This window comes from Oncorhynchus masou, chromosome 11, assembly GCF_036934945.1.
Source record: "Oncorhynchus masou masou isolate Uvic2021 chromosome 11, UVic_Omas_1.1, whole genome shotgun sequence".
NCBI classification, from domain to species: domain Eukaryota; kingdom Metazoa; phylum Chordata; class Actinopteri; order Salmoniformes; family Salmonidae; genus Oncorhynchus; species Oncorhynchus masou.
Genome location: NC_088222.1, coordinates 32,534,943 through 32,555,666, shown reverse-complemented (window position 1 = coordinate 32,555,666; position 20,724 = coordinate 32,534,943). Strand labels below are relative to the sequence as shown.

At 42.9% G+C, this 20,724-nt stretch overlaps 1 protein-coding gene across 1 annotated transcript in view; it reads right to left on the bottom strand.

The window, feature by feature from the left end:
• LOC135548556 (glycerophosphodiester phosphodiesterase domain-containing protein 5-like) overlaps nucleotides 1–15,581 on the bottom strand; it is a 52,644-nt gene extending 37,063 nt beyond the window's left edge. The window contains exon 1 of the mRNA XM_064978291.1: nucleotides 15,269–15,581. The gene's annotated coding sequence lies outside the window, so the exon portion shown is untranslated. The remainder of the gene's footprint in view (nucleotides 1–15,268) is intronic.
• Between the last annotated feature and the right edge of the window lie 5,143 nt (nucleotides 15,582–20,724).

The following is a 20,724-nucleotide window of genomic DNA, read 5'->3' as shown; positions in this document are numbered from 1 at the left end:
AGAAATAATAGTAGAGAGAATGATTTATTTCAGCTTTTATTTCTTTCATCACAGTCCCAGTGGATCAAAAGTTTTGGGTAGCCTTCCACAAGCTTACCACAATAAGTTGGGTGAATTTTGGACCATTCCTCCTGACAAAGCTGGTGTAACTGAGTCAGGTTTGTAGGCCTCCTTGCTCGCACACACTTTTTCACTTTTGCCCACAAATGTTCTATAGGATTGAGGTCAGGGCTTTGTGATGGCCATCCAATACCTTGACTTTGTTGTCCTTAAGCCATTTTGACACAACTTTGGAAGTATGCTTGGGGTCATTGTCCATTTGGATGACCCATTTGCGACCAAGCTTTAACTTCCTGACTGATGTCTTCAGATGTTGCTTCAATATATCCACATAATTTTTGTGTATTTTTTGAAGTGCACCAGTCCCTCCTGCAGCAAAGAACCCCCACAACATGATGCTGCCACCCTGTGCTTCATGGTTGGGATGGTGTTCTTCGGTTTGCAAGCCTCCCCCTTTTTCCTCCAAACATAACGATGGTCATTATGGCCAAACAGTTCTATTTTTGTTTCATCAGACCAGAGGACATTTCTCCAAAAAGTACGATTTTTGTCCCCATGTGCAGCTGCAAACCGTATTCTGGCTTTTTTATGTTGGTTTTGGAGCAGTGGCTTCTTCCTTGCTGTGCGGCCTTTCAGGTTATGTCAATATAGGACTTGTTTTACTGTGGATAGAGATACTTTTGTACCTGTTTCCTCTGGTTGTTCTGGGATCGATTTGCACTTTTTGCACCAAAGTACGTTCATCTCTAGGAGACAGAACCCATCTCCATCCTGAGTGGTATGACGGCTGCTTGGTCCCATGGTGTTTATACTTGTGTACTATTGTTTGTACAGATGAACGTGTTACCTTCAGGCATTTGGAAATTGCTCCCAAGGATGAACCAGAGTTGTGGAGGTCTACCATTTCTGAGGTCTTGGCTGATTTATTTTTATTTTCCCATGATGTCAAGCAAAGAGGCACTGAGTTTGAAGGTAGGCCTTGAAATACATCCACATGTAGACCTCCAATTGATGTCAATTAGCAGTGGGGCAAAATTTCGTCAGCCACCAGAGGCCTGTAATTTCCATCATAGGTACACTTCAACTATGACAGACAAAATGAGAGAAAACAAATCCAGAAAATCACATTGTAGGATTTTTTATGAATTTATTTGCAAATTATGGTGGAAAATAAGTATTTGGTCAATAACAAAAGTTTATCTCAATACTTTGTTATATACCCTTTGTTGGCAATGACAGAGGTCAAACATTTTCTGTAAGTCTTCACAAGGTTTTCACACACTGTTGCTGGTATTTTGGCCCATTCCTCCATTCAGATCTCCTCTAGAGCAGTGATGTTATGGGACTGTTGCTGGGCAACACGGACTTTCAACTCCCTCCAAAGATTTTCTATGGGGTTGAGATCTGGAGACTGGCTAGGCCACTCCAGGACCTTAAAATGGTTCTTACGAAGCCACTCCTTTGTTTCCCGGCGGTGTGTTTGGGATCATTGTCATGCTGAAAGACCCAGCCACATTTCATCTTCAATGCCCTTGCTGATGCAAGGAGGTTTTCACTCAATCTCACGATACATGGCCCCATTCATTCTTTCCTTTACACGGATCAGTTGTCCTGGTCCCTTTGCAGAAAAACAGCCCCAAAGCATGATGTTTTCACCCCCATGCTTCACACTTTGTCCTCCAAACACGACGAGTTGAGTTTTTACCAAAAAGTTCTATTGTGGTTTCATCTGACCATATGGCATTCTCCCAATCTTCTTCTGGATCATCCAAATGCTCTCTAGCAAACTTCAGACGGGCCTGGACATGTACTGGCTTAAGCAGGGGGACACGTCTGGTACTGCAGGATTTGAGTCCCTGGCGGTGTAGTGTGTTACTGATGGTAGGCTTTGTTACTTTGGTCCCAACTCTCTGCAGGTCATTCTCTAGGTCCCTCCGTGTGGTTCTGAGATTTTTGCTCACCGTTCTTGTGATCATTTTGACCCCACGGGGTGAGATCTTGCGTGGAGCCCCAGATCGAGGGAGATTATCAGTGGTCTTGTATGTCTTCCATTTCCTAATAATTGCTCCCACAGTTGATTTCTTCAAACCAAGCTGCTTACCTATTGCAGATTCAGTCTTCCCAGCCTGGTGCAGGTCTACAATTTTGTTTCTGGTGTCATTTGACAGCTCTTTGGTCTTGGCCATAGTGGAGTTTGTAGTGTGACTGTTTGAGGTTGTGAACAGGTGTCTTTTATACTGATAACAAGTTCAAACAGGTGCCATTAATACAGGTAACGAGTGGAGGACAGAGGAGCTTCTTAAAGAAGAAGTTACATGTTTGTGAGAGCCAGAAATCTTGCTTGTTTGTAGGTGACCAAATACTTATTTTCCACCATAATTTGCAAATAAATTCATAAAAAAATCCTACAATGTGAATGTCTGGATTGTTTTTCTCATTTTGTCTGTCATAGTTGAAGGGTACCTATGATGAAAATTACAGGCCTCTCTCATCTTTTTAAGTGGGAGAACTTGCACAATTGGTGGCTGACTAAATACTTTTTTGCCCCACTGTATATGACGTAATGACGCCATGGAAAATGTTGCACTTCACATGCAACACAGCATTTCTAACCCAGCCCACAATATCTGCTGTGTGGATCGGGCAGTAAACAAGTTGAGCAGTCATTTGAAAGAGTAATACAATTCAGTGAGACAACTCAAATGGAATTCATTGCCCTTGACAATCAACAGTTCTCTGTCGTGAGTGATGTTGGCTTTCGCCGACTGGTCGAGCACCGGTACACACTACCAAGTGCGCTATTTTTCAGATGTTGCCCTACCGGAGTTGCACAGTGGTGCAGAAGGTTACAATTGGTGGATAATGTTAAACAAGGTTGGAATGTGAAGCAATGAAATAGGATATCAGTCTACTCGGTGACACCCACAGAACACAACTGTGAAGAGTACACGCAAATTTTAGCATCGTAGCTCTTATCGCGGGACTGTGACTGTGAAATCAACTCCCCAGTCAGCCTATTTTGTGTATTGACATTCATATTACTCTGTACAGCTTACCTAAGGATTGGGGATCAATGAAATGGGGTTTCAGTCTACTCAATACTCAATATATTTTTCCCCAACGTCCTCCTCAGAGGTATCAGACTCCAAAACATCCACGCAGTATTGTTTTTCCTCTGGAATAGTGTTCAATACAAATAGGCTGACAATAAATGTGGCTCAATTCACAGTTGTTTCAGAGTCCCGCAATATGCCCCCAGTGCAATTCTAAAGTATTATCATCCAGTGTGATTTCAACAGATTTTTGCAAATTAAACAATTATTGTCTTCTGTTGATTTTACACAACAACATTGCAACCTCGTTTAGCATGATCTATTCATGGCATATGTAATAAACTACGTAAAAAAAGTTCAATTATTATATGGCGTGCAGTCATATTCATGTCCTGATTGGTCAACAAGCTTATTTGACATGTCAAATAATGTTATATACACTGCTCAAAAAAATAAAGGGAACACTTAAACAACACAATGTAACTCCAAGTCAATCACACTTCTGTGAAATCAAACTGTCCACTTAGGAAGCAACACTGATTGACAATACATTTCACATGCTGTTGTGCAAATGGAATAGACAACAGCTGGAAATTATAGGCAATTAGCAAGACACCCCCAATAAAGGAGTGGTTCTAAAGGTGGTGACCACAAACCACTTCTCAGTTCCTATGCTTCCTGGCTGATGTTTTGGTCACTTTTGAATGCTGGCGGTGCTTTCACTCTAGTGGTAGCATGAGACGGAGTCTACAACCCACACAAGTGGCTCAGGTAGTGCAGCTCATCCAGGATGGCACATCAATGCGAGCTGTGGCAAGAAGGTTTGCTGTGTCTGTCAGCGTAGTGTCCAGAGCATGGAGGCGCTACCAGGCGACAGGCCAGTACATCAGGAGACGTGGAGGAGGCCGTAGGAGGGCAACAACCCAGCAGCAGGACCGCTACCCCCGCATTTGTGCAAGGAGGAGCAGGAGGAGCACTGCCAGAGCCCTGAAAAATGACCTCCAGCTCAAACGGTCAGAAACAGACTCCATGAGGGTGGTATGAGGGCCCGACGTCCACAGGTGGGGGTTGTGCTTACAGCCCAACACCGTGCAGGACGTTTGGCATTTGCCAGAGAACACCAAGATTGGCAAATCGCCACTGGCGCCCTGTGCTCTTCACAGATGAAAGCAGGTTCACTGAGCACTTGACAGACGTGACAGATTCTGGAGATGCCGTGGAGAACGTTCTGCTGCCTGCAACATCCTCCAGCATGGGTCAGTCATGGTGTGGGGTGGCATTTCTTTGGGGGGGCCGCACAGCCCTCCATGTGCTCGCCAGAGGTAGCCTGACTGCCATTAGGTACCGAGATGAGATCCTCAGACCCCTTGTGAGACCATATGCTGGTGTGGTTGGCCCTGGGTTCCTCCTAATGCAAGACAACGCTAGACCTCATGTGGCTGGAGTGTGTCAGCAGTTCCTGCAAGAGGAAAGCATTGATGCTATGGATTGGCCTGCCTGTTCCCCAGACCTGAATCCAATTGAGCACATCTGGGACATCATGTCTCGATCCATCCACCAACGCCACGTTGCACCACAGACTGTCCAGGAGTTGGCGGATGCTTTAGTCCAGGTCTGGGAGGAGATCCCTCAGAAGACCATCCGCCACCTCATCAGGAGCATGCCCAGGCGTTGTAGGGAGGTCGTACAGGCACGTGGAGGCCACACACATTACTGAGCCTCATTTTGACTTGTTTTAAGGACATTACATCAAAGTTGGATCAGCCTGTAGTGTGGTTTTCCACTTTAAGTTTGTGTGTGACTCCAAATCCAGACCTCCATGGGTTGATAAATTTGATTTCCATTGCTGATTTTTGTGTGATTTTGTTGTCAACACATGCAACTATGTAAAGAAAAAAGTATTTAATAAGAATATTTCATTCATTCAGATCTAGGATGTGTTATTTTAGTGTTCCCTTTATTTTTTTGAGCAGTGTATATATCTTGTGTTTGTGTTACTATTGTTAAATAGTGTTATAGTGTAATATCTTTTTTGACACGCAAAGACCCAAATGGCGTTCCATAGAAATCCTGATTGAGAATGAAAAGACTGAACAAATGAACAACGAAACAGCACAGCAAGTAAGTGAAAGAAATATGTTTTGATTATGTTTTTCTGGTAATGGGGACATACGTAAATGCCAACAAAATTACTTTTTGGTCAGTGTGTGTGTGTGTGTGTGTGTGTGTGTGTGTGTGTGTGTGTGTGTGTGTGTGTGTGTGTGTGTGTGTGTGTGTGTGTGCGCGCGTGCGTGTGTAACCATTATTTAACTAGGCAAGTCAGTTAAGAACAAATTCTTGTTTACAATGATGGCTTACCCCGGCAAAACCCGGGACGAAGCTGGGCCAATTGTGCGCCACCCTATTGGACTCCCAATCACGTCTGGATGCGATACAGCCTGGATTCAAACAAGAGACTGTAGTGACGCCTCTTGCACTGAGATGCAGTGCCTTAGACCACGCGTCCGTGTTGTGTTAGCTTTTTAAATGTACTAGAATGCAAAAAAAGGCCGCAAGAATGTTAAATATTGGTTATCGGTATTGGTTTAATTTGGCAATGAAAATATCAGATATCGTTATCGACCAAAAATGTCATATCGGTGCATCACTAATTCAGACTCTTTGCTATGAGACTCGAAATTGAGCTCCTGTTTCCATTGATCATCCTTGAGATGTTTCTACAACTTGATTGGAGCCCACTTGTGGTAAATTCAAATAACTGGACATGATTGGGAAAGGCACACGCCTGTCTATATAAGGTCCAGTGCACTCAGGATCTCAGACAGGGCTACGGTTCACCTTCCAACAGGACACCGACCCTAAGCACACAGTCAAGACAACACAGGAGTGGTTTTGGGACAAGTCTCTGAGTGTTCCTGAGTGACATCTCCCGGAGAGACCTGAAAATAACTGATGTTCCCATCCAACCTGACAGAGCTTGAGAGGATCTGCAGAGAAAAATGGGAAACTCCCCATATACTGGTGTGCCGAGCTTGTAGGGTCATACCCAAGAAGACATGAGGCTGTAATCACAGCTTAAAGGTGATTCAACAAAGTACAAAGTAAAGGGTATGAATACTTATGTAAATGTAACATTTCAGTTTTTTATTTTTAATACATTTGCAAACATTTCTAAAAAACAGTTTTTGCTTTGTCATTGTGGTATTGTGTGTAGATTAAAGAGAGGGAAAAAACAATTTAATCCATTTTAGAATAGAGATGTAACCTAACAAAATGTAGGTAAAGTCAAGGGGTCTGAATACTTTCCAAATGCTCTGTATAGTGTGCCTGAATTTGTCCAATAGAAGCTCTCGTTTGCAACCCTATATCAGCTATATGTAGGCAAGAGTGTGCAAGGCAGTATTAAATGTGTCACTGTCTGTCACCTTGATTACTCAAAATGTTCTCTCGACCTGTGCACCTACAGTACGTTGTGAACATTCGAGTCAATGTGCGGGGGTACAGTTTAGTCGAGGTAATTTGTGTGACTATGCATAGATAATAAACAGCGAGTAGAAGCAGTGTGAAAGCAGTGTGCAAGGCTGTACTGAATGTGTCACTGTATGTCACCTTTGATTACTCCAAATTTACTCTCGCCCTGTGCACCTACAGTACGTTGTAAACTTGAAATCATAGAGACCTAGCCTAGAGCAGCTCACCATGCTGGTCGAGCTGAGCCGTGGGCACCCTGCCAGAGTCCACACCCTGGACGGGCCCCCAGGAGAGGGTGATGCAGGGACGCCCAGCCCTCCATCACAAGGGAAATATTTTACCCAGGTCAGGTCACCCATCCCCCTATTGACACACTCTGCCTTTTCAGAACAAGAAATCTGATGACAGGTTAAATGTTTATCCCTGTTAGGCTGTTCCATTCAAATGAATAGTTGAACACAAAAGGAAAGGTCTTTATTTTTCTTTTGAATAGCTTTCAAGCAGTCAAGTGGAGGACAGATGAAGCCAGCAGCTAGCTGCAAAAGGAATTAAGTTTAAAAAAACACTCATACCTTTCAATAAATCAAACTGCCTTAAACATAGACAAAGTCAGACCGATAATTATTTCTGTCAATATTCTCTTAATAAGTTCAAATCAAATGTTATTTGTAACATGCGCCGAATACAAAAGGTCTAGACCTGACAGTGAAATACTTACTTACAAGCCCTTAACTAACAACGCTGTTCAAGAAATAGAGTTAAGAAAATATTAAAATATTAAACATAAATACTAAACATCTAAATCACATCAAAAAGTAACAAGAAAATGACATGACAATAATGAAGCTATATTTATTTTATTTGACTTTAATTTAACTAGGCAAATCAGTTAAGAACAAATTCTTATTTACAACGACGGCCTACCAAAAGGCCTCCTGCAGGGACGGGGGCCTAGGATTTAAAAAATAAATACAATATAAATATCGGACAAAACACACATCACAACAAGGAAGACAACACTACATAAAGAAAGACCTAAGACAACAAAATAGCAAGGCAGCAACCTATGACAACACAGCATGGTAGCAATACAAAACATGGTACACACATTATTGGGCACAGACAACAGCACAAAGGGCAAGAAGGTAGAGACAACAAAACAATACATAAAGCAACCACAACTGTCAGTAAGAGTGTCCATGATTGAGTCTTTGAATGAGATAAAACTGTCCAGTTCGAGTGTTTGTTGGAGCTCGTTCCAGTCACTAGCTGTAGCGAACTGAAAAGAGGAGCAACCCAGGGATGTGTGTGCTTTGGGGAGCTTTAAGAGAATGTGACTGGCAGAACGGATGTTGTATGTGGAGGATGAGGGCTGCAGTAAATATCTCAGATAGGGGGAGTGAGGCCTAAGAGGATTTTAAACATAGGCATCAACCAGTGTGTCTTGCGACGGGTATACAGAGATGCACAGTTTACAGAGGAGTATAGTGCAGTGATGTGTCCTATAAGGAGCATTGGTGACAAATCTGATGGCCGAATGGTAAAGATCATTTAGCCGCTCGAGAGCACCTTACCTGCCAATCTATAAATCATGTCTCCATAATCTAGCATTGGTACGATGGTCATCTGAATCAGGGTTAGTTTGGCAGCTGGGGTGAAAGAGGAGCGATTACAATAGAGGAAACCAAGACTAGATTTAACTTTAGCCTGCAGCTTTGATATGTGCTGAGAGAAGGATAGTGCACTGTCTAGCCATACTCCCAAGTACTTGTATGAGGTGTCTACCTCAAGCTCTAAACCCTCAGAGGTAGTAATAACACCTGTGGGAAGAGGGACATTATTCTTACCAAACCACATGGCCTATGTTTGGGGTTGTTCAGAACAAGGTTAAAACCTCTTGGTGTTAGGGGGCAGTATTTTCATTTTTGGGAAAAAAACGTTACCGTTTTAAATGGGATATTTTGTCAGGAAAAGATGCTAGAATATGCATATAATTGACAGCTTTGGATATAAAACACTAACGTTTCCAAAACTGTAAAGATATTGTCTGTGAGTATAACAGAACTGATGTTGCAGGCGAAAGCCTGAGAAAAATCCAATCCGGAAGTGCCCCAGGTTTTGAAAGCGCTGCGTTCCAATGACTCCCTATTCCCGCTGTGAATGTACCATCAACGAGCTTACGCTTTCTACGTATTCCCCAATGTGTCTACAGCATTGTGACGTAGTTTTACGCATTTCTGTTGAAGAATAGCCGTAGGCGGCCACGTTGCGTAAGTGGTCACATGGTGGCTCCGAGAGAGATTCTCGCGTAAAATACAGAGGTACCCATTAATCCAATCGGTCCTAGTGAAAAACGAATTGTCCCGACGGATATATTATCGAATAGATATTAGAAAAACACATTGAGGATGGATTCTAAACAACGTTTGCCATGTTTCTGTCGATATCATGGAGCTAATTTGGAATAGTTTTCGGCGTTGTGGTGACCGCAATTTCCGGGCGATTTCTCAGCCAAACGTGAAGAACAAACGGAGCTATTTCGCCTACAAAAATAATATTTTGGGAAAAAATGAACTTTGGCTGTCTACCTGGGAGTCTCGTGAGTGAAAACATCCGAAGTTCATCAAAGGTAAACGATTTAATTTGATTGCTTTTCTGATTTCCGTGACAAGGTTGCCTGCTGCTAGCAAGGCAAAATGCTAGGCTATGATAAACTTACACAAATGCTTGTCTAGCGTTGGCTGTAAAGCATATTTTGAAAATCTGAGATGACAGGGTGATTAACAAAAAGGCTAAGCTGTGTTCCAATATGTTTCACTTGTGATTTTCATGAATAGGAATATTTATGTCTGTTGCGTTATGCTAATTAGTGTCAGATGATGACAACGGTCCCATTCACGGGATGGGGTGTCACTACAGGTTAAGGGTGGAGAAAGCTTGTTGGACACCAAGAAAGCTTTGTTGTAGAGCATTTAACACAAAATCCGGGAGGGGCCAGCTGAGTATAAGACTGTATCATTGGTAAATAAATGGATGAGAGAGCTTCCTACTGCCTGAGCTATGTTGTTGATGTAAATTGAGAAGAGCGTGGGGCCTAGGATCGAGCCTTGGGGTACTCCCTTGGTGGCAGGCAGTGACTGAGACAGCAGACTTTCTGACTTTAAACACTGCACTCTTTGAGAGAAGTAGTTAGCAAACCAGGCCAAAGACCCCTCAGAGACACCAATACTCATTAGCCAGCCCACAAGAATGAAATGGTCTACCGTATCAAATGCTTTGGCCAATATAGAGGGGGTACCGGTAGCAAGTCAGGTTAGTCGAGGTAAATCCTGGATGTCAGGATGCTTGGCCCCAGTGATGTACTGGGCTGTACGCACTATCCTCTGTAGAGCCTAGTGGTCAGATGCCAAGCAGTTGCCATACCAAGTGGTGATGCAAGTGGTGATGTCAGGATGCTCTCGATGGTACAGCTTTCAAACATTTTCAGTCTCCTGAGGGGGAAAAGGTGTTGTCGTGCCCTCTTCACAACTCTCTTGATGTGTTAGGACCATGATCGTTTGGTGATCTGGACACAAAGGAACTTGAAACTCTTCTCCCGCTCCACTTCAACCCCATCGATGTTAATGGGGGGCCTGTTCAGTCCTCCTTTTGCTATAGTCCACTATTGGCTCCTACATCTTGCTCACATTGAGGAATAGGATGTTGTCCTGGCACCACACTACCATGTCTCAGACCTCCTCCCTATAGTCTGTCTCATCGTTGTCTGTGATCAAGTCTACCACTGTTTTGTCATCAGCAAACTTAATGATGGTGTTGAGCGGCGAGCTTGGCCACACAGTCGTGGGTGAACAGAGAGTACAGGAGGGGACGAAGCAGACACCCCTCCTGTACTAAGCACGCACCCCTCCTGGGTCTCGGGTTTCCGGCATGATGGTGTTGATGTGAGCCATGACCATTCTTTCAAAGCACTTCATGGCTACCGACGTGAGTGCTACGGGGCGGTAATCATTTAGGCAGGTTACCTTTGTTTTCTTTAGCACAGGGACTATGGTGATCTGTTTGAAACATGTAGGTATTACAGACTCGGTCAGGGAGAGGTTGAATGTCACTGAAGACAATTGCCAGTTGTTCCACACATGCTTTGAGTACACGTCCTGGTAATCTGTCTGGCCCCGCAGCTTTGCGAATGTTGACCTGTTTAAAAGGTCTTGCTCACATCGGCTACGGATAGCGTGATCACACAGTCAACTGGAACAACTTGTGTTCTCATGCATGCTTCAGTGTTGCTTGCCTCGAAGCAAGCATAAAAAGCATTTAGCTTGTCTGGTAGGCTCGCGTCACCGGGCAGCTTGCGGCTGGGTTTCCCTTTGTAGTCCGTAATATTTTTCAAGCCCTGCCACATCCGACAAGTGTCAGAGCTGGTGTAGTAGGATTCAGTCTTAGTAATATATTGACATTTTGCCTGTTTGATGGTTTGTCTGAGGGCATAGCGGGATTTCTTATAAGCGTCCGGATTAGTGTCCTGCTCATTGAAAGCGGCAGCTTTATCCTTTAGCTCAGTATGGATGTTGCCTGTAATGCATGGCTTCTGGTTGGGAAATGTACATACGGTCACTGTGGGGACAATGCACTTATTGATGAAGCCAGTGACTGAGGTGGTATACTCCTTAATGCCGTTGGATGAATCCCAGAACGTATTCCAGTCTGTGCGAGCAAAACAGTCCTGTAGCGTAACATCCACGTCATCTGACCATTTCCATATTGAGCGAGTCACTGGTACGTCCTGCTTTTGCTTGTAAGTAGGAGTCAGGAGGATAGAATTATGTCAGATTTTCCAAATGGAGGACGATGGAGAGCTTTGTATGCGTCTCTGTGTGTGGAGTAAAGGTGGTCTAGAATTTTTTTTCCTCTGGTTGAACATGTGACATGCTGGTAGAAATAAGGTAAAAAGGCCACCATTAAAGTCCCCAGTCACTAGGAGTGCCACTTCTGGATGAGGATTTTCTTGTTTGCGCATGGCCTTATACAGCTTGTTGAGTGCAGCCTTAGTGCCAGCATCGATTTGTGGTGGTAAATAGACGGCTACGAATACTATAGATGAGAACTCTCTCGGTAGAAAGAGTGGTCAACAGTTTATAATGAGGTATTCTACCTCAGGTAAGCAATACCTTGAGACTTCTTTAATAATAGACATTGCGCACCAGCAGTTATTGACAAATAGACACACAACCCCGCCCCTCGTCTTACCAGAGGTAGCTGCTCTGTTCTGCCGATGCACAGCGATTCCAAGTCGTCGTTTAGCCACGTCTCGGTGAAACATAAAATATTACAGTTTTTAATGTCCAGGTGGTAGGACAGTCTTAATCGTAGATCATCCAGTTTGTTTTCCAATGATTGCACTACTCGTTGGTGAATTCTTCAAGCACTCCTTGGGGTTTAACATACAATACTGCCAATGGTTGATGCAGTTAACTGGAGAAATATCTATAACAAAGCCCTTTAAGCTTTTTGGAATGTAACTTTTACCCTGGGCAGGAAAATATCCCAGGTAGGAAGACTTCAGAGGCCTTTAAAGGATTGCTGCAGGGAGTTTCATAACTGGCGCCTTACTGTAGCTGAGGAACAAGTGTCCCAGGGGCAAACAGAGAAAAGCAAAACAACCTGAAACAAGACAAAAACAAACAAAGCAAAATAACCTGAAACAAGACAAAACAAACAAAGCAAAACAACCCGAAACAAGACAAACAAAGCAAAACAACCTGAAACAAGACAAGAGACAGGGCGATGTGTATCACAAAACAACTGGCAAATCAAAGAACAGAGAAGGGTGTAGTCCCCTTTGGGAATTAGTCCTAAATTGTATAAATTGTTAAAAACTAGAGAAACAGTTGCAGGGATGTAGTGCAATGTTGGTTTCTCTATTTTTCCACGGAAAAAGATACAACAATTCCATAATCCACTGCAAATGTCTGTCAACACACTATCAGACGGCACTGTCTAGTTCCACCTGTGAGAGATGGAGAAATCAGTCTGGTTGTCTGTTTGCTGACCGGAGTGTCTTCAACACCCGTTGTTTTAACGCGTCCCCCTAGCAACTTGTAATAACCATGCAGAAGAGCCACCCAACTGACTGGCCCCTAAATGTCTTGTGACATCTTTCATCAACAGTCTCCTCGCAGCTGTTTGTGGTGATCTGTCCATAGCCAGAGGGACTGAACTGAAGAGACAGGACTTCCTTCCTGTTGGGGTGTCATTATGTCTTTCCTCTGAGTCTGGCTTTCCTGGTCAAAATATCTACCACACTCCATCTCAATCATCTCAAGTTGCTTCCTCTGCTCATCTCCTGTTTGAGTCTGCTTTCTTTGAAGCTACCAACCAACACTGCTACATCTCAATAATCTAAAGTGGCTTCCTCTCCTTGTCTCCTTTTTTAGTCTGCTTTCCTTGATGCTACCCACCAACATGGCTGCATCTTAATCATCTAAAGTGGCTTCCTCGTCTCCATCTGCACTAGTATGAGAAGACAAGCCAAGTAAAATCCTTACAGCAGAGGAACTTGTTTTCTTCTGTCCAGCATGCAGGTAAAGGAGAGGAGACAAGGAGAGTGAATCTGTTTAGATTATTTGAGAGGCTGCCCACAACAACCTGAAAAGACTTCTCTAGGTTTCTCTCTCTGTGTCTCACTTCCTTGCCAAATCTGTTCTAGAACCATCCTCTCAGACTATAGCATTGTTCTAGAATTGGCTTCTCAGATGAGAGCACATGTCAAAGTCACCGTTGTCATTAGAATCATCAGCTCATGGTTATTCATAGAATACTCCACTGAGTCTCTGCCATGGATATATATAAAATTAGCTCTTTATATTGGTCAGTGTTACTTATCTCCAGGCTCCCTCATCATTCATTCATTCTCTCATGAAAAATATATTACATTAGTTATTCATTCCTGGATCTCTCATTCAGTGTATTCACCTCCCCACAATAGGGTTTTCATTAGAGCAATGTTCTCATTATAGCTACTCATCAAAGGGGTGGGAAGACATTAAACGTTTACTAACCCTGCCTTCATTCAAACCATAGGTTCAGATATGACTCATACTACATGTGAAATCAATCATCGCTGAGGTTGCTGGTGCCAGAAATAGACTTTGCTGACGTTGTGTTATGTACCTGACATTATCAGGTAGTGGGTGGATGTGGCTTAAAGCTGATTGAGATGTCCCTTAGAAGCAGCGCTGTGTAACCTCTTGGCCTTCATTTGATCATTCATGCAGAGTCTGCCACGTTGAGGCCAAATCATTATTTCATTAATGATGATTCAGACCTGACAGATAATAACCTCATGATGAAGTAGGTTTGGAAAGGCAGGGTAAGATACAGACTGGAAAGTGTTGTTACAAAAGCACTGGCTCTAAACTCTTAGAAAAAACGGTGCTATCTAGAACCTAAAGGGTTCTTTGGCTGTCCCCATAGGAGAACCCTTTGAAGAACCATATTGGTTCCAGGTAGAACCTTTTGGGGTTCCATGTAGAACCTTTTCCACAGAGTGTTTTACATGGAACCCAAAATGTTTCAACCTGGAACCAAAAGAACCTGGAACCAAGAACGGGCTCCTGAGTGGCGCAGCGGTCTAAGGCACTGCATCTCAGTGCTAGAGGCTCACTAGAGACCCTGGTTCGATTCCAGGCTGTGTCACAACCGGCCGTGATTGGGAGTCCCATAGGGCGGCACACAACTGGCCTAGCGTCGTCCGGGTTAGGGATTGGCTTGTAAATAAGAATTTGTTCATAACTGACTTTCCTAGTTAAATAAAGGTTCAATAAATACAAAAAATAACCTGTCAAAATGTCAATACAGGCCTCAATATTCATTGTATTAAAACACAAAGCTAAATGTGTGCATTCACAAATGTTGATCTTCTCTCAGAAATCATAATTTCTATGACAGGCCCAAGCCAGACAGACAGATAATAGCAGCCCAGAGATGTCTTTGCTGGCCCAATCCTATATGGCAGAGGACCCAAATGTAACTATGAGCCATTTCTTCATTTGGCCTTGAATTTAACTCTGGTTCAATCAAGAGATATGAGTTGGGAAACAGTTTGCATAAAATTGCCCTTCTGCAATCTGTAACTATATAGTATTGTCTAATTACCCAGCTAGTACTACACTGTAATTGCAGACACAGTGTATAAAACAACTAATTCAACTAGAATTGAAGCAAGTGGCCAAGTACTTTCTGCATTGGTCACTAGTACAGTTACTGTGTAGTTATTTGGTAATTACTCAAGTGAATTCAATTTCTATTTAACTATTTAACTATCAGTGCATCTTAATGTAAGGGTTGACCAGGAATTTTAGGCTACAGTGAGAAATAATACAGTAAGGTATGATGATGGTGATGTGATAGAGAACAACAATCATATTTACACTGTCCATGTCTGGTCAGCCACTGAGCTACTTTACCTGTGCCAATTAACATGTTTTATATACATTATACAGATATATATTTTATCTACCCAGTTAGCCAAAATAAATAAAACTTTCTGGTCATCATGATCTCATTGCGTCTCATGAAATGATAGCAGGGAAACAAGGCAATTCACACAGGTCAATAGACTATGTGACAGCGATCGGATTATATGAAACGTAATCCGTTAACCTGCGCACAATGTCAACACTCACCTTCCCTCCACGACGGGTGTATCTTCTCCAAAGCAAAACGTATAAAACAGGTTCCTGTCTGTCACAGCTATGTTCTTGTGAGATTAGGTTACACCAAAACTTGTCCCCTCTTTGAAGTTATTGCGGATTCAAACTTCAAATAATACGCAAAAGTGTGGTTTCTGGTTATGTTGGCAACCCATCTAATGACAAAACGTCACATGAATTAAACTACGCGCAGCGAGAATTATATTTCAAATGACAATGTCCGAAGTTATTTTTCCTTAAATTCCAAGAAAATTACTCACAGGACTGTGACTCACTTCGCAGATCAGGAGAGAACCTTAATCCATTCGACACGGTGTGGGTGGAGCTACTGTGTATCCTCTGCATTTGCCCTGGTTCGGAGTAGAGGGTGTTAGAAACTAGTGACACAATGAGCATCGGAGGTATGATCAACTGAATCAGGTCTACACGTTGGATAGGTAAATAAAAGTGCACACTGTAAACGACATATTCCAATAATGACTAAATAACGCAATTATTTTTTTCCATAGGTTCCCTACAAGGATCATATTCCTAATCAGGGCCAGATTAATCCAGGCCAGTAGGAGGCCCAAGAGGCAGCCAAAAATAAAATAAATGTTAAACTAATACATCAAGAATATAACAGTGAGTGTAAAAAACATTACAAACATGCTATTTCCATGGAATAAACTGAGCAGATGATTCCAGGTGAGAACGAGGATCCCTTATTGATGTCACCTGTTAAATCCACTTCAATCAGTGTAGATGAAGTGGAGGAGACAGGCTAAAGAAGGATTATTAAACCTTGAGACAATTGAGACATTGGTTGAGAATGTGTGCCATTCAGAGGGTGAATGGGCAAGACCAAGGATTGAAGTGCCTTTTCACACTCAACAGTTTCCCAGGTGTATCAAGAATAATCCACTTCACTCAACTGTGGGAAGAATTGGACTCAACATGGGGCAGCATTAATGTGAAACGTCCATGCCCAATGAATTGGGGCAGTTCTGAGGGCAAAGAATGTACAACTCAACATTAGGAATGTGCTTTGAACACTCAGTGTAATTATGATATACAGTTGAAGTCAGAAGTTTACATACACTTAGGTTGGAGTCATTAAAAATCGTTTTTCAACCACCACCAATTTCTTGTTAACAATCTATAGTTTTGACAAGTCGGTTAGAACATCTACTTTGTGCACAAGTAATTTTTTCAACAATTGTTTACAGACAAATTATTTAACTTACAATTCACTCCATCACAATTCCAGTGCATCAGAAGTTTACATACACTAAGTTAACTGTGCCTTTAAACAGCTTGGAAAATTCCAGAAAAATGCCATGGCTTTAGAAGCTGCTAATTGACATCAATTGAGTCAATTGTAGGTGTACCTGTGAGTGTATTTCAAGGCCTACTGTCACGACTCCTACCGAAGGTGGCCCCTCTTCCTGTTCGGTTGGTGCTCGGTGGTCGTCGTCACCGGCCTACTAGCTGCCACCGATCCCTTTTCCCTTTTCTGTTGTTTTTGTCTGATTAGTAACACCTGTTTCTTGTTTAGGTTTAGTTGGGCTATTTAAGCTGCTGGTGGACCCGCCTGCTCTTTGTGCGGGCTTGTTTAGTTTCCCACTGGTTATTTTGTGTGGTAGTGCTGGTTGTTTTGGTTTTTCCCTCCGGACTGATGCGGTCCTGGTTTTGGGTAATTGTATATGTGCGCCCAGTTTCTTGGCGAGTACATTTTTCCCGGTGCGTAATAAAGCTCTACTCTGTATCTTCTGCCTCCTGCGTCTGACTCCGCACCCACTACGCCCAGTGCGTTACACCTACCTTCAAACTCAGTGCCTCTTTGCTTGACATCATGGGAAAATCAAAATAAATCAGCCAAGAACTGGTAGACCTCCACAAGCCTGGTTCATCCTTGGGCGCAATTTTCAAACACCTGAAGGTACCACATTCATCTGTACAAACAATAATACGCAAGTATAAACACCTTTGGAACACGCAGCCGTCATACCGCTCAGGAAGGAGATGAGTTCTGTCTCCTAGAGAGGAATGTACTTTGATGCGAAAAGTGCAAATCAACCCCATAGCAACAGCAAAGGACCTTGTGAAGATGCTGGAGGAAACAGGTACAAAAGTATCTATATCCACAGTAAAACAAGTCCTATATCGACATGACCGAAAAGGCCGCCCAGCAAGGAAGAAGCCACTGCTCCAAAACCTACATAAAAAAGCCAGGTCTACGGTTTGCAACTGCACATGGGGACAAAGATCATAATTCTTTGGAGAAATGTCCTCTGGTCTGATGAAACAAAATTAGAACTGTTTGGCCGTAATGACCATCGTTATGTTTGGAGGAAAAAGGGGGAGGTTTGCAAGCCGAAGAACACCATCCCAACCATGGAGCATGGGGGTGGCAGCATCATATTGTGGGGGTGCTTTGCTGCAGGAGGGGCTGGTGCACTTTACAAAATACATGGCATCATGAGGCAGAACAATTATGTGGATATATTGAAGCAACATCTTTAGACATCAGTCAGGAAGTTAAAGCTTGGTCGCAAATGGTTCTTCCAAATGGACAATGACCCCAAGCATATTTCCAAAGTTGTGGCAAAAAAGGACAACAAAGTCAAGGTATTAGAGTGGCCATCACAAAGCCCTGACCTCAATCCTATAAAAAATGTGTGGGCAGAACTGAAAAAGCATGTGCGAGCAAGGAGGTCTACAAACCTGACTCAGTTACACCAGCTCTGTCAGGAGGAATGGGCCAACTTATTGTGAGAAACCTGTGGTAGGCTACTCGAAACGTTTGACCCAAGTTAAACAATTTAAAGGCAACGCTACCAAATACTGATTGAGTGTATGAAAACTTCTGACCCACTGGAAATGTGATGAAAGAAATAAAAGCTGAAATAAATCATTCTCTTGTAACGATCCTCTTCCTGTGAATGACTGGACCAAGGTGCAGTGTGAGACGTGTTCATGATATTTTATTAAAATCAGAACTGGAACAAAAAATAACAGTGAGGAAACGAACAGTTCTGTAAAGAACCTAACAATACAGAAAACATAGAAAAAAAACATAGAATGCCTAGTCACACCCTGGCCTAACCAAAATAGAGAATAAAAGCCTCTCTATGGCCAGGGCGTGACAGTACCCCCCCCTAGGTGGTGCCTCTGGAGCGGGGACCCTTGCGGCGGGCCCTGGCCAGGAGGGCGACTCTGGCAGCTCCGGACAGGAGGGCGACTGAAATACACTGGGGATCTGACCTAAGACAGGGAATTTTTACAAGGATCAAATGTCAGGAATTGTGAAAAACTGAATGTAAATGGAGTTGGCTAAGGTGTATGTAAACTTCCGACTGCAACTGTATTATACAGTATATACAGTATATATCTGTGTTCCCCAACTGGTGGCCCGTGAGCCGAATTTGGCCCACGGGTGGTTTTATTTGCCCCCTTAAGTTTTCTGAGCAAAAAATACCATGGCAATTTCACTGTTAAATGTATGGGTGTGCTAACAATGGCTGCCAGTCCTGACTGCCATCTATGGATTATATTTCTATGGTTGTTCTCAAGAAAACCGTACAGTTTGGAAAGCAAATGTTTAAAGCTGAAAAGAGAAGACTAATCTGTCTCTAGAACCAACAGAACATTTTATTTTCTCAACAACTCCCAATTTTTAACAGCACTGTTTTTCAAAGTAACTCATCTTTAGAAAGGCTATTCCCACGATGAGAGCATCAGCCATCACTGTGAGGTGCCTATGCACCATTGGAAATGTTATTTAGTAGCCTACAGTAGCCTATATTCAGACTCCTTGACTTTTTCCAAACGTTGTTATTTTACAGCCCTGTTCTAAAATGGATTAAATAGATTTTTCCCTCGTCAATCTACACACAATACCCCATAATGACAAAGTAAAAACATTTTTTTTTTTAATTTTAGCAAATGTTTAAAAAATACAAAACTGAAAAATCACATTTACATAAGTATTCAGTACATCTACTCAGTACTTTGTTGAAGCACCTTTGGCAGCGATTACAGGCTCAAGTCTTCTTGGGTATGATGCTACAAGCTTGGCAAACCTGTATTTGGGGCGATTCTCCCATTTTTCTCCGCAGATCCTCTCAAGCTCTGTCAAGTTTGATGGGGAGCGTCACTGCACAACTATTTTCAGGTCTCTCCAGAGATGTTCGATCAGGTTCAAGTCCAGGCTCTGGCTGGGCCACTCAATGACATTAAGAGATTTGTCCCGAAGCCACTCCTGCGTTGTCTTGGCTGTGTGCTTAGCGTCATTGTCCTGTTGGGAGGTGAACCCTTTCCCCAGTCTGAGGTCCTGAGCACTCTGGAGCAGGTTTTCATCAAGCATCTCTCTGTACTTTGCTCTGTTCATCTTTCCCTCGATCCTGACTAGTCTCCCAGTCCCTGCTGCTGAAAAATATCCCCACACCCTTCACCTTCGAGATGGTGCCAGGTTTCCTCCGGACGAGACGCTTGGAATTCAGGCCAAACAGTTCAATCTTGGTTTCATCAGACCAGAGAATCTTGTTTCTCATAGTCTGAGAGTCTTTTAGGTGCCTTTTGGCAAACTCCAAGCGGAAGGTCATCTGCCTTTTACTGAGGAGTGGCTTCAGTCTGGCCCCTTTACCATAAAGGCCTGATTGGTGGAGTGCTGCAGAGATGGTTGTCCTTCTGGAAGGTTCTCCCGTCTCCACAGAGGAACTCTGGAGCTCTGTCAGAGTGACCATCAGGTTCTTGGTCACATCCCTGACCAAGGCCCTTCTCCCCTGATTGTTCAGTTTGGCAGGGTGGCCAGATATATGAAGAGTCTTGGTGGTTCCAAACTTCTTCCACTTAACCTCTATGGGATCGGTGTCCATAAACCGGGACGGTTGTTGCTAAAGTATGCTAATGTGTCCAATTTACAGTAGCTATTACAGTGAAAAGATACTACGCTATTGTTTGAGGAGAGTGCACAACAACAAAACACTTTTATCATGTCAACTTGTTTGATACATTCACCTCTGAGGGTAAATAATGTACTTACGTTCAGTAATCTTGCTCTAATTTGTCATCCTGAGGGTCCCAGAGATTAAATGAAGAATAATTTTGTTTGATAAATCAATTTTTATTTTCAAATGTAGGAACTGGGTTCTACAGTTTGAACCCCTGCTGTCTCTGGCCCCACACCCACACCTAGACATGTGAAGATTAGTGTTTTTTCTGCAGGGAAACTTACATTTTTCATTACCATAGCATTTTTGTGTGTTCACTATACTTATGCACTTGAAAATATATCAATTGACCAATTCGTCACATTTGGGCAAACTCCTGGCAGGCAAAAGTGTAGGAATGTAATACTTCTCTGGATCAGTCTGAAACTTTGCACAACCCTGCTACCACCTGGTGGTTAGAATCTACAATTACACAAATTCCTTTCTCTTCAATTT